This window comes from Balaenoptera borealis (genome assembly GCF_965194805.1).
Source record: "Balaenoptera borealis genome assembly, chromosome: 1".
Classification (NCBI taxonomy): domain Eukaryota; kingdom Metazoa; phylum Chordata; class Mammalia; order Artiodactyla; family Balaenopteridae; genus Balaenoptera; species Balaenoptera borealis.
Genome location: NC_138860.1, coordinates 42,489,299 through 42,502,749, shown reverse-complemented (window position 1 = coordinate 42,502,749; position 13,451 = coordinate 42,489,299). Strand labels below are relative to the sequence as shown.

Here is a 13,451-nt window from a genome sequence, read left to right as displayed (position 1 = left end):
CATTCAGATGTGGGTCAAATGCTATGAATAGAGCTGGCTTTTTGTTTTCACCCAGGAATCTTTCCAAGGGTGGCTGATGTATATGGTTAAATCTGGAGGTAGAGGGGAAGGATATAAGTCCAGAAAAGAGATGGATAAGAATAAGGTGGGGTCTTATGCCTTAGCTGAGTTGAGGGTTTGGCTTCTGGTCCTAGAACAGGAGTCCTCAGCACAGCAAGCAAACAGAATTAAGGCTTCTTCCTCTTAAGGTTGAATTACTTAGGCAGATACCCATTCTAAGATGAAGCCAACACAGTAGGGACGTTCAGCTAGAACTTCAGAGCTACTCAAGCGTCGGAATCTTCCTCAGCAGATTCAGGGCCCAGATAATTTTTGGCTGATAAAGAGACCTGGAGGGGAGACCTGAGACCAAATAGATGGGTCTGGGTCACAGGACCCAGATCCTGAGAGAGTAGGTCAGGTACAAGTCTACTGGACAAGAGACTATTGTTCCCAGCCTTTCAGAAACAAATAGGCTGGAACCTGCATGTGGAAACCATCAATAGATCCAGTTGTGAGGAAACCAGGAAGGGGCTGACATCCTTGGTTCATATTCACACAAAGACTCAGTTTTGAGATGCACTTGGTCAACTTTTTATTGAGTTATCTACTATGTTCCACATATAAAATTAGTTTCTTTAATTCCTTTAATTCTCATAACAACTTCATGAGGATAGTTTGATTTCAATCTTAGAGAAGACAGAGAATATAAGACAAGGTAAATTATTGGGATAATTATTTTTATTGGAATAATAATTGTTGGAACTCAAACCCAAATCTTTATGTTTCCATAGAAGAAGGTGTATTTGTTTCCTATTGCTGCTGTAACAAATTAGCACAAATTTAATGGCTTAAAACAACACACGTTTATTCTCTTACCATTTTGGAGGTCCAAAATCTACAATCAAAGAGTTAGCAGGGCTGGTTCCTTCTGGAGACTTAAGGGAGGGTTAGTTGCCTGGCCTTTTTTAGCTTCTAGAGGCCTCCTGCATTCCTTAGCTTGCGGCCCCCTCCTTGCATCACTCCAACCCCTTGCTTCCGTCTTCACATCTCCTCCCCCTGATTCTAATCCTCCTGCCTCCCTCTTATAAGGACTCTTGTGATTAAATTGGGCCCACCCAGCTAATCTCCTCATCTCAAGATCCTTAACTTATCACATCTGCAAATTCCCTTTTACCATGTAAGGTAGATAATATATTCTCAGGTTCTAGGGATTAGGAGGTAGACTTGGGCGTGGGGCAGCCTTATTCTACCTACCACGGGAGGGAATAGAGGGAAGTGCTTTGAGCTGGTGAGGTAAAGGTGGCCAGACAGAACGGAGAGTTTAAACATTCTCTGAGGCTGATGCAGGACAGGAACAGGGAACAGAGACAGGTGTCCCTCAGCATGCAGGAACTTCAGTGGAGGATGGTTGCAGGACACTGGTTCTCAGTGGGGAGGGACCTCTGGCATAGGGGTCTCCAAGCTGCCCAGAGCAGCAGGGACCACAGACAGATGGCAGGACCAGATCTCAGCAGCAGTCTCTTCTAGCTAAAGGAAGGGCCATAAAGGTGATGACCATCATGCAGAAATGCCCACCTACTCCTCTGCCATTCTAGAAACATATAAGCCAGGATTCTTGTGTGACCTCATAGAGTAGGGGAAAGGGTCCCCCAAATGATTGAGATTGACTATCTGGTTGGGTTGACCAGTGGGGGCTGAGACAAGATTAAATATCATTTTAAGAGTTTTTAAGGGAATGTGACATTGAAACTTCGTACTGGTTTAAAGTCATAACTTTTGGAGTTACAAACTTTTTCCATGGCCACAGATAGTGGAGGGGCAGGTAAAGGCAGACAACAAAGAGTTTCCTGCCAGTGTGCTCCAAGCGATCTTTATAGCCAGGAGGAAAGATGAGGGACATCTCACTTCCAAATGCTCCTTACTTAGGGTCTAAACCTAAACCAGACAACCTGCTAGTTAGTCAACCTCCTTCGATGGCAGATATTATCTGAATAACAATAACCATATTAATAAGCATATCCACCAGGGGGGATGAAAAGGTGGCAGGGTATTCCCAAGAGGAAAATTAATTTCTTTTTATAATCCGCTGTAGTTTATTTCACATATTCATGACCCACCCAGTATGTTTTTTCTTTATGACGAGCCATAAAAATGACAAAATACATTAGCCAAGTTCTTCGTTTCTGCTAAAATGACCATATTCAAAAATAATAACAGAGACTTGTATCAGCGATGCAAAAGATGCATGAAGTAATTGGGGCTTAATTTGTACACAAACTGTCAAGGCAGTTTTCCTCACGGCCTGCATCTTCTGAATTCATTAGTCTCTAATTACGGCCAGTGGGGACCAGCAGTTAGAAGGTTAAAGAGGTTCTGACAGGCCTAATCATTGCTCAGGAAGCTGAAAATGTATGCAAAGTCTCAGCAGATGGGGTGAGAGCAGCTTCTGCCAAGTGATAACTGTTATTCCTTTGCACCTCCAGAGCTGTCATCCTAACAGGCACATTTTAAATTTATTAATGCTCTGGTTACAATGCATACACAGTCTCTAATGGTATGTCACTCTGAGTATATAAACTAAGCAATTAACACATATTACCTGGTAATGGTAAAATTATTTGTTGCCTGTTTGATTTTTTTTTTTTTTTTTTTTTTTTGGTTGTCTCCTATTCCAGTAAGAATTGTCCCAGGAAAAGCTTCCCTTTGTTAAACTGGAAGCAAAGCTACATTGTAGATGAATTTCTCTTTTTGATATTATAAGCAACCTGAATGCCTATGGCCATGCTTTACTCAACCTGTCCCATCGATCACCAGATTCAGGCCTCTCACATCAGAATCTAGTAGTTAAAAACAATTCGGGTGAGAGGCTTGGTCAGACTTTTGGGAAGAGGCAGAGAAAGCCAATCTTTGATGAAATGACCCTTTAAAGTGAGAAGAAACCCAGGGTCGTATTTCTCATCTGTGACTCGATACTAACTCCTAGAAGGAGAGATGATGTGCACATTGCAATTTCCAATTCAAAAGTCATCAATATCTTATCCTTCTTTGGTGGTCTCTCTGACTACTTTAATCCTGATTGTTTTAAAGCTAACTAATCACCAGTAAGATGTGTGTGTGTGTGTGTGTGTGTGTGTGTGTGTGTGTGTGTGTGTGTTTTAAATAAATGAGGTCTCTTGTCTTTCCTGTGACTATACCCATGACATGGGAAGGGCCTTTAATTAAATGCAGCACTTAGCTCACAATTGTTTGCATGTAGGAGGCTGCAGAAATGGAGACAGCTGGAATGGATAGTCCCTAAATTGTAGGCTTCATCAGGACTACAAGATTCATCAGCGGTCCTAATAGCATGAGAAGGTGTTAATCTCAGCCACAGAGCAATTATGCGTCCAGGGACTGACCGCCACTCTCTGCATCCACTAGCCCATTTCGCCTAATTGATTTGCACTGTATAGAAGTAATATAACAAAAAAAAATGTTGCAGAGGCTTTATGTTAATTAAAAACTGTGATTACATTTCCCTACTAGGTGGTCCATTTAAGATTTTTATACCATACAGAAAAGACATCAAACTATTAGGTAATAAGTTTTCTTTGCCTGAGTCCAAATAACCCATCCATTGTGGTTCCTTCACTGGCTGGAAGAATAGCCCTGGTTGATTAACACACCTGAGCTGTGTGACCTCGGGCAAGCATCCTTATTTCTCTTAGCCTCAGTTTCCTCATCCCCAAAGTGAGAAGTTGGGCTAGACAATCTCTGACCTCTGCAATCTTTTCGAGTCCTGAAAGTCGACAATTCTATCAAAGTCTACTGGGCTGTGTAGCCAGGAGAGGATTCTACCATTGAGCCAGAGCACGAGTCAGGAGTAGGTCTGGTCTTTCATCTTCCACTTCCCGTTTTCAACTTGGAAGTTTAATCTGGTTTCTGACTCTCCTGTTTATTTATAACTTTTTAAAACATGTGCACAGTGGATTTTTCCAGCCTCTTTGCTGTATTTTTGCTATATGATATATCCATTTATTTCTGGAGATTTAAAAAAAAAATTGTTTCAGCATCTCTTTAATGGGAAATCCAGTGAAGAGAGTCTAGACATGCTTGCAGGGTCAGCTTACTTGTGTGATGTGGCACCGCAGGGAGAAGGGACCTCCTGGGGGCTCTGTGAACTGTGCGTCTGTGCGGTCTGCTCACGTGGCCACACCCATGCCTGTAAGAGTGGCCTCAGTCTGTGTCACTAGTCAGCCAACTGGCCTCCTTGGGCATCATTTCGCTGCCTATAGAGTGATAGTGCTGGACGGACTTCTCCCAAAGTTCTGTTTCAGTAACAGCATTTGATGACTCTCATTCATTCTGAGAAAAAGGAATTTCCTCAAAATTAGAGCCTTAGAAACTAAATGGTATTTAGAGGAACCAGCAGGTAGAGGGAGAAAGATGGGTCCTGAAAGCCATTTACATGAGAAAAGTTTACCTGAGAAAGCCTCATCATTTTGTGGTTGGCAAGTCATGCTGTGGGGCATGACATTCTCCAGGAAAAAGAAAAATATTGGTTAATATTATTAGCCAAAGTAAAAAAGACAAAAAAAAAAAAAAAAGGGCCTTGGCATTTACCATCCACTTGCGAGTCTCGGGACAGCATTTCCTCCTCCTTTCGGTGTGTTATCTGACTTGCTTAAACTCTCCTAGGAGTGGCACCACCGCTCACTCTGCTCTTAAGGTGAAGGAAGCATGGTTGGGAGTGATCGCTAACCCTTCTCTGGGAACATTCCCACCATTTTGTAGATGATGTTTCCCAAAGAATGAACCACCTACATCAGAATTCTTGAAGGGCTTGTTAAAACGTCAGATTCCTGGGCTCTACCCCAGACCCATGTACCCAGAACCCCAAAGGGATAGACCATGGGAAACTCCATTTAAAAAAAAAAAAAAAAAACGCTGCTCAGGTGATTCTTATCATAGCTGAAGTTGGAGAATCACAGTTCTAGAAGGCGGAAGGCCAGGCTATTTAGTTCTTCCTTCTAGGAATAGTGATCTTCATTTCACACTCGTTGTGACGGACTTGTAACCTCATAGAGAAGATGGAGTCCCCAGCAGGGAGGTTCTTCCCTGGCACGAGGCCACAGTTGGAGGTCAAGGTTGTTACGGGAAAGCCCTGTTCTGCCCAGAGACCCCATCCTTTCAGCATAAGACTCTCTTCCGTAATCGGAGCCTGGTGGCCTTTCTTGGTCTGAATCACTTTTACCCAGAGCCTTAGTTGTCAAGCTTCAGCAGGCTTCAGTTGTAGGCTTTTAACAGCATGTGAGGGTCCAAGAAAAGTGGTCCCCAGCCCCCTGCCCTGACATTTACACTGCTTTGCCCACATACATCCAGTGACACACATGCAAAAGGCCCTCAGTCACCGCAAGTCCTGGAAAGGTGACAACCTCAGAGTCACATATAAATGACCAAGAAACATATGAAAAGTTATTTAACCTCATAGTCTGAGAAACAAATAAAAATAACAATATGTTATTTTCATCCCCCCAAATTCTTCCCAAAAGAAATAAAAATAACTCACACAAAAAAATAAGTAAATAAAAATAAAGTCTATGTGTTGATACTAAAATGACCAACCTTAGCATTACCTTATCAAGAAAGGTTAGATTTTCCTAGAGATTATCATACTGAGTGAAGTGAGTCAGACAGAGAAAGACAAATATCATATGATATCACTTATATGTGGAATCTTAAAAGAAAAATGACACAAATGAACTTATTTACAAAACAGAAACAGACTCACAGACTTAGAAAACAAACTTATGGTTACCAAAGGGGAAAGGTTTTCTGGAGGAGGGATAAATTAGGAGCTTGGGATTAACACATATACACTACTACGTGTAAAATAGATAATCAACAAAGACCTACTGTATAGCACAGGGAACTCTGCTCAATATTCTGTTATAACCTAAATGGGAAAAGAATCCGAAAAAGAATAGATATGTGTATACATATAACTGAATCACTTTGCTATACACCTGAAACTACTACAACATTGTAAATCAACTATACTCCAATATAAAATAAAAATTAAAGAAATAAAAATAAAAAAAAGAAAGGTCAGATTTTGCCTAAAGAGAATTTAATAACTGGGCTAAGGTAAATATTTTATGCACATTTACATGGAACCAGTGATTCCTTGTCTTTAGGGATGTAATTTTTATTTGTGCTTCAGAGGTTTAGCATTAGCTGGACTTCTATAGCTGGTCAACTTTAAACTGAACAGTAGTCAGATCTTAAGGTTTAAAAATTACAGTGTGATTCTCAATTTCTTGTTTAATTAATTTGTATTAATTTCTAGTTCTTAAAAATAGACTTTTAATTTTCTTTCTCCTAAAGATGGAGACATAATATATTATTATATATTATTTTTATATTATTATTAGTTTTCTGCCTTCCCCAAAGAGCCCATCATAGTCCTGGGCATTAGTTATTGGTCAACAAGTAATTTTAAATATGACCAATCAGGTGATCACACACCTCATGAGAGATGGTGAACGTACCTGGATAACAATGGAGTTACCATACAATCAACCCCTTCCCCCATCACATATTTTGATGAGTTTTTCAGTTCATGAGCTTTGATTAAAATGTAAGAGCCAGGTTATGTAGGGGACACTACTGCTTATTTTTGTTGAGATTGCTGGTAACCATTCCATGAAGAGCAAAGGATTTTTCCTGATAATATTCCACTATAGGCTCATTAAATTCCAGAATATTGGCGCTGCATCGGATCTCAGAAATCATTTTCTCCGTGCCTCATTTTGCAGTTGAGGAGATTTCTGAAAGGTACACAGTCCCTTGGTGCTTAGCAAGGGGTTCACCAATGTCCTGGGTCATTGGACAGAGTGATGGGGCAGAGTCTGGGGTACAGACAACTTACTCCAACCTGGACAATCCAGTGAAAATAGGCTGCGGCTGGTACTGACTACCTCACAAGGCAGAGACAAGAGCATCTCAGCCCTGGCTCAGCTTCCATCCAGCCTGGGGAGCTCAGTGGGGCAGAGGCTTGTGATTTCTTAAGCTAATGTTTTCTCTCTCTCATGTCTTCTATTTATCCACACGTTCTCTGGGAGACCTGCACTGCGAGTCTGCCTTCAAATCTTTCTGTGTCCACATCCAGTCCAGTAGCTTTGGCACATAATATTGATACTGGCAGTCTTTGTTTCTAGTGCTGTGAAAGGTGAGTCCTATCTAGCTGTGAGAAGGAGACCCCAGGGTCCCCCCTGAGAGCCTTTGGTGAGTCCAAGAGAAGGGTGACATGGACGTGAAACTTATTACTGATGCTTCAGAGGTTTAACTGTAACCCAGGAGTCTTGCTTCCCCAGATGCCCTACAACTCCTTTTGAAATCAGTTCCATTTATCTCTTCACTTGCTCTCTTACTTGAAGAGACAGCCCTCCCTCGTCCCTATCCTTTTTGTCTGGTCTGGCCCTGCAGGGGAGCAGACAGGGGCCTGCTGCCTCGTGTCAGTTGTTCCTCAGAGAGAAGCAGCGGGTCTCCAAGCAGCCCATCCGTACCACTGGCAGGAAGGCAGGAGGTGAGCGTCAGCACACAGGCCTTGGGGTGCCCCATTTCTTGGCAGTGCAGAAGCTGTGATGTTTTCAGAAGGGCTTCTTCTTTAGGTGCTACCTGTCAGGTGAGGGGGTTGAGAACCTGAGGCCTCAGGACTCCAGTTTACCAGATGGAGCTGAGCTGACGCATGAGGCTGGGGGTGAATTAATTGCTACATGGATTCTGGTTGTTCGCTTGAGGGTGTGAGGTAAACACATGTCCTTCAACTGGGCTGGGGACGAGGGTCAGCAGAGAGGGATGCAGGGTGCCCTCACAGGAACCTGAGGGAACGGATTCTCATCGTGTCACTGACTCGCTTACATTTTTGGTGGAATCACATACCCTCAGGAAGCACAGGATCTAGAGTCTTTCTCACTGGTTGTTCTTACGGTTTGTTGCCCTTGGCTTTATGGGATTCTTTGGAGCTTTGAAAAATCTGAACTACATCTAGACAGCTGTGAGGGGAGAGAGTGAGATTTTCTGTGGGTAGTACTCATAAGAGACCTTTTCCAGAACTAAAAATCTCAGAGACATTTGGCCTTTTCTCTTACTGGCTGTGTGAACTTTGAAAAGTTACCTAATCTCTTTTTTACCTCGGTTTGTTCATCTGAATTGGGGATCAGATTTGTACTTGATTTATAGGGCTGTTAAGTCATCTAAATGAGATAAGGTATGTAAACAGTTTAGAATAGTGCTTGGGACATATAAGATCTTGATAAAAGTCTGATTGTTTTTATCATTATTGGTGCGTGATTTGTGTGTGGGTGTGGTTGGTTGTGATGTTGTGTATGGTACGATGTGTGATGTGGTTGTGACTTGTGTATGGTTGTGATGGCCAGCACCAAAGATGTCACAGTCCCTGCAGGAAGAGCCAAGTCTTCGTGTTTTGGTTAATCCCACATCATTATTCAACTGTTGGCCCATGTTGCCAGTTATCAAACGTATCTTGAGCTCTCATAAGCTAGAGAGCTGGGGGCCTTACACGTTCATTCACCAATTCATTCATCCATTTAACAAATACTTGAGTGTCTACTATATGCCAGAAACTAGGATAGTGCACTGACCAAGCCAACAAAAATCCTTGCCTTCAGAGAATACAGATTCTAGTTGGGAGATAGACACATAAACACATAATTATGGTGGTAAATATATGACATAAAGCAGCGTCAAGGGATAAGTATTACCTGAGGATGGGATGACCTGGGAAAACCTTTCCAGAGGAAGTGATGTCTGAATAGAGGCTTGAATGAGTGGAGTGAGGGTGTTAGAGGCAGAGGGAATAGGAGGTACAAAGGCCTTGATTGACAGCTGAGTGAAGAAGGCAAAGGAGATGGAGGTTAGATAGACGGGCAGGGGGCCGGAAAATAGACAGGGTAAGGAGTTTAGATTTTATTCTGAGTGTGATGGGAAGATATTGGAGGATTTGGGGTGGGGAGGGTGGGGAGAATTGCGTGATATTACTTATGCTTTGGGAAGATCATGGTGATGACTGCCGAACACAGAATAGATTATAGGGGGTCCAAGAGTCAAAGCAGAAACCAGTTAGGATGCTGTTACACAAATCCAGGCAACAACTCCAGGATGATAGGAGTGGAGATGTGAGAAGTGAGGTTAGAGCTAGTAGAATTTAATTCTGGAGCATGTGAGAGAAAGAGAGGAAACGAGGATGTCTGTTAGGTTTTTGATCTGAGCAATTGGAAGAGTGACTTGTCCTTAGCTGAGATGGGGAAAACTGAGAGAGGACCAAATATGGCAGGGAAGCCTATATTCCTGCTCTGAACTGCTTTGGTTAGTGTGGAGATGCCTATTAGACATTTAAGAGGAGGCATCAAGTAAGCAGTTGGATAAGTGAGTCTGGAGCTCAAGGGGAGGTCAGGGGTTGGAGATACAGATATGGACTTGGCAGTTATCATAGACTTAGCATTAGGTGAGACCAGTGACATTTCCATTTTTGTAGGTGAAGAAACTTGAATATCAGATGTTTCTTATGATTCAACCTGGTATTTAACTCCATGAGTGAGAGAGATGACAAGGGAAAGTAGAATAAAAGAGAAAAAGTCCAAGGACTGAGCCCGAGTTACTCCAAATACTAGGAGTTAGGAAGAGGAGAAAGACCCAGCAAAGGAGTGTCCTGGGATGTAGGGAGAAAACCAGGAGTCTCTGGGAACCAAATAAAGAAAGCACTTTGAGAGGGAAAGATGGAGTGTAGAGTGTAAAATGTTGCTGAGTAGTCAGAGGAAGGCACACAGAGGATTGTGAGACATTGGCCCCAGGGTCACCCAGTGAAAGTTCCTGACCATGAGGAACTCTCAGACCAACAGGGGCACTTCCTGCTGCACCCAGCAGTTTTTCAGTGCCTGAATGCAATCTTGATGTTTTCATTTTGGAGGATGGCAACTCATCAAGAGTATGACAAACCTATCGTGAAGAGGTTCCTTCTTGAGGGCAATTAAGAGAAGTATTATCTTATATTCCTGGAATGATAATATTAAAGCAAATAAAATTCCCCACTGAGGGCAGCCTCTCCCCAGCTCCTTGCTTTGCATGAAGCAGGTAACCTCCATCCCTGCCCACCCCTGTCATGTCTGAAGTCATATTTCCCCAGCAGTATTACATGTGCATTTCCTGTTCTTGATAATTTAACCTCCTAGGGCATGAATCATAAAAAAAAAAAAAAAATGATATCTGAGTGGCTCAGGCACCGTGGCCTCACTAACCTGCTGCCCTGGAGGGGCTAGCTTGGGCAGGAGTGATGGGGAAGGAAACAGGCAAGGGACAAGGTGTATTGCAGGGTATCAAGGTGACAGTGGTTGGTTAAGTTGTTTGGACCTGTGAGAGAAGTGGATTATAGAAATGGATGCCAGAAGAGGGAGAGAAAATAAAGACTGAAACATAGAGGCAGTCTTGACTCTTTTCATATAAAAGGCAGCAGATTTCCAGGCAAATATGTGCTTTTACCACATTTACTGCCACCAGTTAGCACAAGCAAAGAACGTTACTGTGGAGCTGGACTTTCGGTAAAACATTAACAGACTTTTCTTTGCAGGGTCTGTTTCCTTCTGGGCTTCCAGGGGGGAAAAGGAGGCCAGGAATAGGTGTGCTGCTCCCCTCCCCCTGAATGGTTCCCCCGAGCTCCTCTGCGTTGTTCATTCATCCGTGAGCCCACTCTGTGCCCAGCACTGAGCTGGCATCACACAGGATTCAGAGATGAAAAAGCCACAGGGATCAGGTGGCAGAGACAAGTGAAGGTCTTAAAGGATAGCAGACTAAGAAGGGAAGATAAAAAGGGGGTAGCAATCTAGAGAAAAACTTAGAATGAGACTGACTTGAGTCTCCTATTTCTGTAGGGTTTACTCTCTGCAGGACCCTTTCTGCTCCTGGGTCATCTCAGGGGCTTGGATCCGAGAGGAAGGTTAGGGACTGACTATGTTGGTCCAGAAGAAGACCATTTGGAGACAGAAATACTTGCCTTTGTGGGAAGGGTTTCTTGGGGGCAGGATTTCCAGGGGCTCTCAACTCCCACTATGCAGTTAGCTGCCTGCATAGCTTAAATATAAGGCAACTCTGTAGAATAATTTGCTCTCACCCAAAAATGTCTTGGGGGATTCAGGTTCCCAAAGGGAGGGCTGAGACTGATGCCTCTCACTCACCTGTGATGGACACCTGCCCCCATCCTACTGGGTCGTGCAAATGCTAAGGTTCCTCTCTTGGGACACATTCCCCAAGATGCCAAAATCCACTGGAGTAAGTCTCTGGGCCTTCTCTAATCAGAAATTTGGTTTCATGTGTTGGCCACAATAAAGTATGGGAGGGAGCGGGCCCAGATAAAATAATAGATTTCTAGGAGGCTCTCTGATGAAGTTCAGGCCCCCAGCCCCTGGTGAGGGAACCTTGTAGTCCTTGCTGACAAAGCCACTTCATGCCTAAGGGGAGCAAGACAGATTGGAAGAGATAGACAGAGGTCACAATGAGGACTGTCTGTAGGCCATCTCTTAGCTCCATTTATTTTACTTTCTTCTGCTATTTCTTCTTCTTTCCTCCAGGGAAGAACAGTCCTAGGGCAGCCTCAGAATAAGCTTTTTCCGGGAGGAAGGCAGAGTCCTCCTCTGCTCCAACATCAGATCCGTTTGAAGACACCTGAGGTCCCCAGACGCACTTGCTAAGGTGCCAGGAGAATGGGGGATAATTAGGAGGAATCTGGCATGACTAGGCATGGGTCCCAACGTTCTTGCCCACATCAGTGGTCTCTGCTGTTGACTGAATGCGCCAAGCACATCGATTTAAATCCAGGTCTCGAGAAGCCCTTTTTGGCTTATCCACAAATTGCCTCCCATTCCTACTGTTCATCAGCATCTGCCAATTAGAGAACAAACTCTTGTTTGTCCAAATAGTTGCTAATCTACCTGCCCCCTACCCCAAAGCAGCTAAATGAGTATAAATGAGTCACTCATTTTAAAATGATTTAAGTTTATCAAATCCTATTTATGTTTCTTCTATATCCCAATTGGCTATAGAATTAGTGACTCCAAATGATAAGGTTTTAAGCTATAGTAACTTATTCCTTGAGTAACACCAGACTTGGCTATATTTCAGTGTTAATGACAACAGCAGCAGTAATGTTAATAATTACTAACATAGCTGAGTACTTTATATGTGCTGGGCATCGTGCTCAGCACCTTACATGTGTTACCTCATTTAATTGTCACAGAATCCCCAGAGGTAAATATTATTATCTTCATTTGCACTTAAGGAAACTAATGTTCGGAAAGTTTAAGTCAGCTAACTGAGGTCAAATAGGTGGTACTTCAGAGGCCCCCTCTTAGGCCCCCACTAATTTCCCTCAGTCCAGTGTTTCTCAGAGCGTGGCTCTTAAACCACTGAAATCAGAAAGATTCGGGGACTTAGTTAAACTTCAGATTCCTGGGCCCCTCTTAGACCCAGGTAATCAGAATCCCTTGGAGGGTGGCCTTGGACAATGTATTTGTAAACGCATTCCCCAAGAGACTCCTACACACACCAAATTTTGAGACTCACTATCATCTCTGACTTTTGAGATATTTGAAACACACCCTATGATCTCAATGGCCAAGGAGCTGGACATTGGGAAGGGAGTGGTTAACCCTAGGAGCAGAATTGGCCCTCCCCACCCCATGGAGCAGTGGAGAAGTTGGAGGCAGAAGACCTGTGTTTTAGTCCTTGCTTGAGCTTATGCTATTTATTTAATCTCTCTTGGCCTCCATTTCCTCAGTTGTAATCCAAAATGATACTTTTCTTTTCAAGGTGGTCGTGAGGATCGAAGGAGATAACGTATGTGAAAGTAGAATAACATTTAAATAGAAGAAAGTGCTCTACAAATGTATGTGATATTAATCACAGATTTGCCCAGAGTCTGGGGAGGTGACCAGGGTACTATGCATAGTGCTGGGCACTTTGTGTGGCTACGGAGAAGGCGGAGGAAGTGGTGGACCCTCCCGAGGACTGGATATCTTGGGATCTATCTAACCTCCTTAGGAGAGGCTATTTCCTCTACAACTCACAGGAATTTACTCCCTGTAAGTCAAGGAGGCACACTTTCTGTTGGTGCTGGGCCTCACTTACCAAGCTCTTTCACATGGGACTGAGGTATGCTTTCTGCCTCAATTTCCCCCTTCTGGTCAGAGAAGACAAAACACCTCCCCCTCCATGGCCACACCCTCTGTTGGCACCATTTCCAGTAGCCAGAATTATTCAATGTTCTCTGTGTACCAGGATAATTATCACTTATTTAATCCTCAAAAGAGTGCTATGAAGTTTCCACTTCAATTAGACCCATTTTATGGATGAGGGAA

At 43.2% G+C, this 13,451-nt stretch overlaps 1 protein-coding gene across 8 annotated transcripts in view; it reads left to right on the top strand.

Moving 5' to 3' along the window:
- The window catches only part of LOC309632885 (uncharacterized protein), a 197,649-nt gene that overhangs the window by 180,160 nt on the left and 4,038 nt on the right, over positions 1-13,451 (top strand). For 5 of the 8 annotated variants that reach the window (XR_014247115.1, XR_014247116.1, XR_014247117.1 and 2 more), the window contains one exon: positions 1-13,451. This exon is cut by the window's left edge. The exons of the other annotated variants lie outside the window; for them this stretch is intronic. The gene's annotated coding sequence lies outside the window, so the exon portion shown is untranslated. 8 annotated transcript variants of the gene reach the window in all.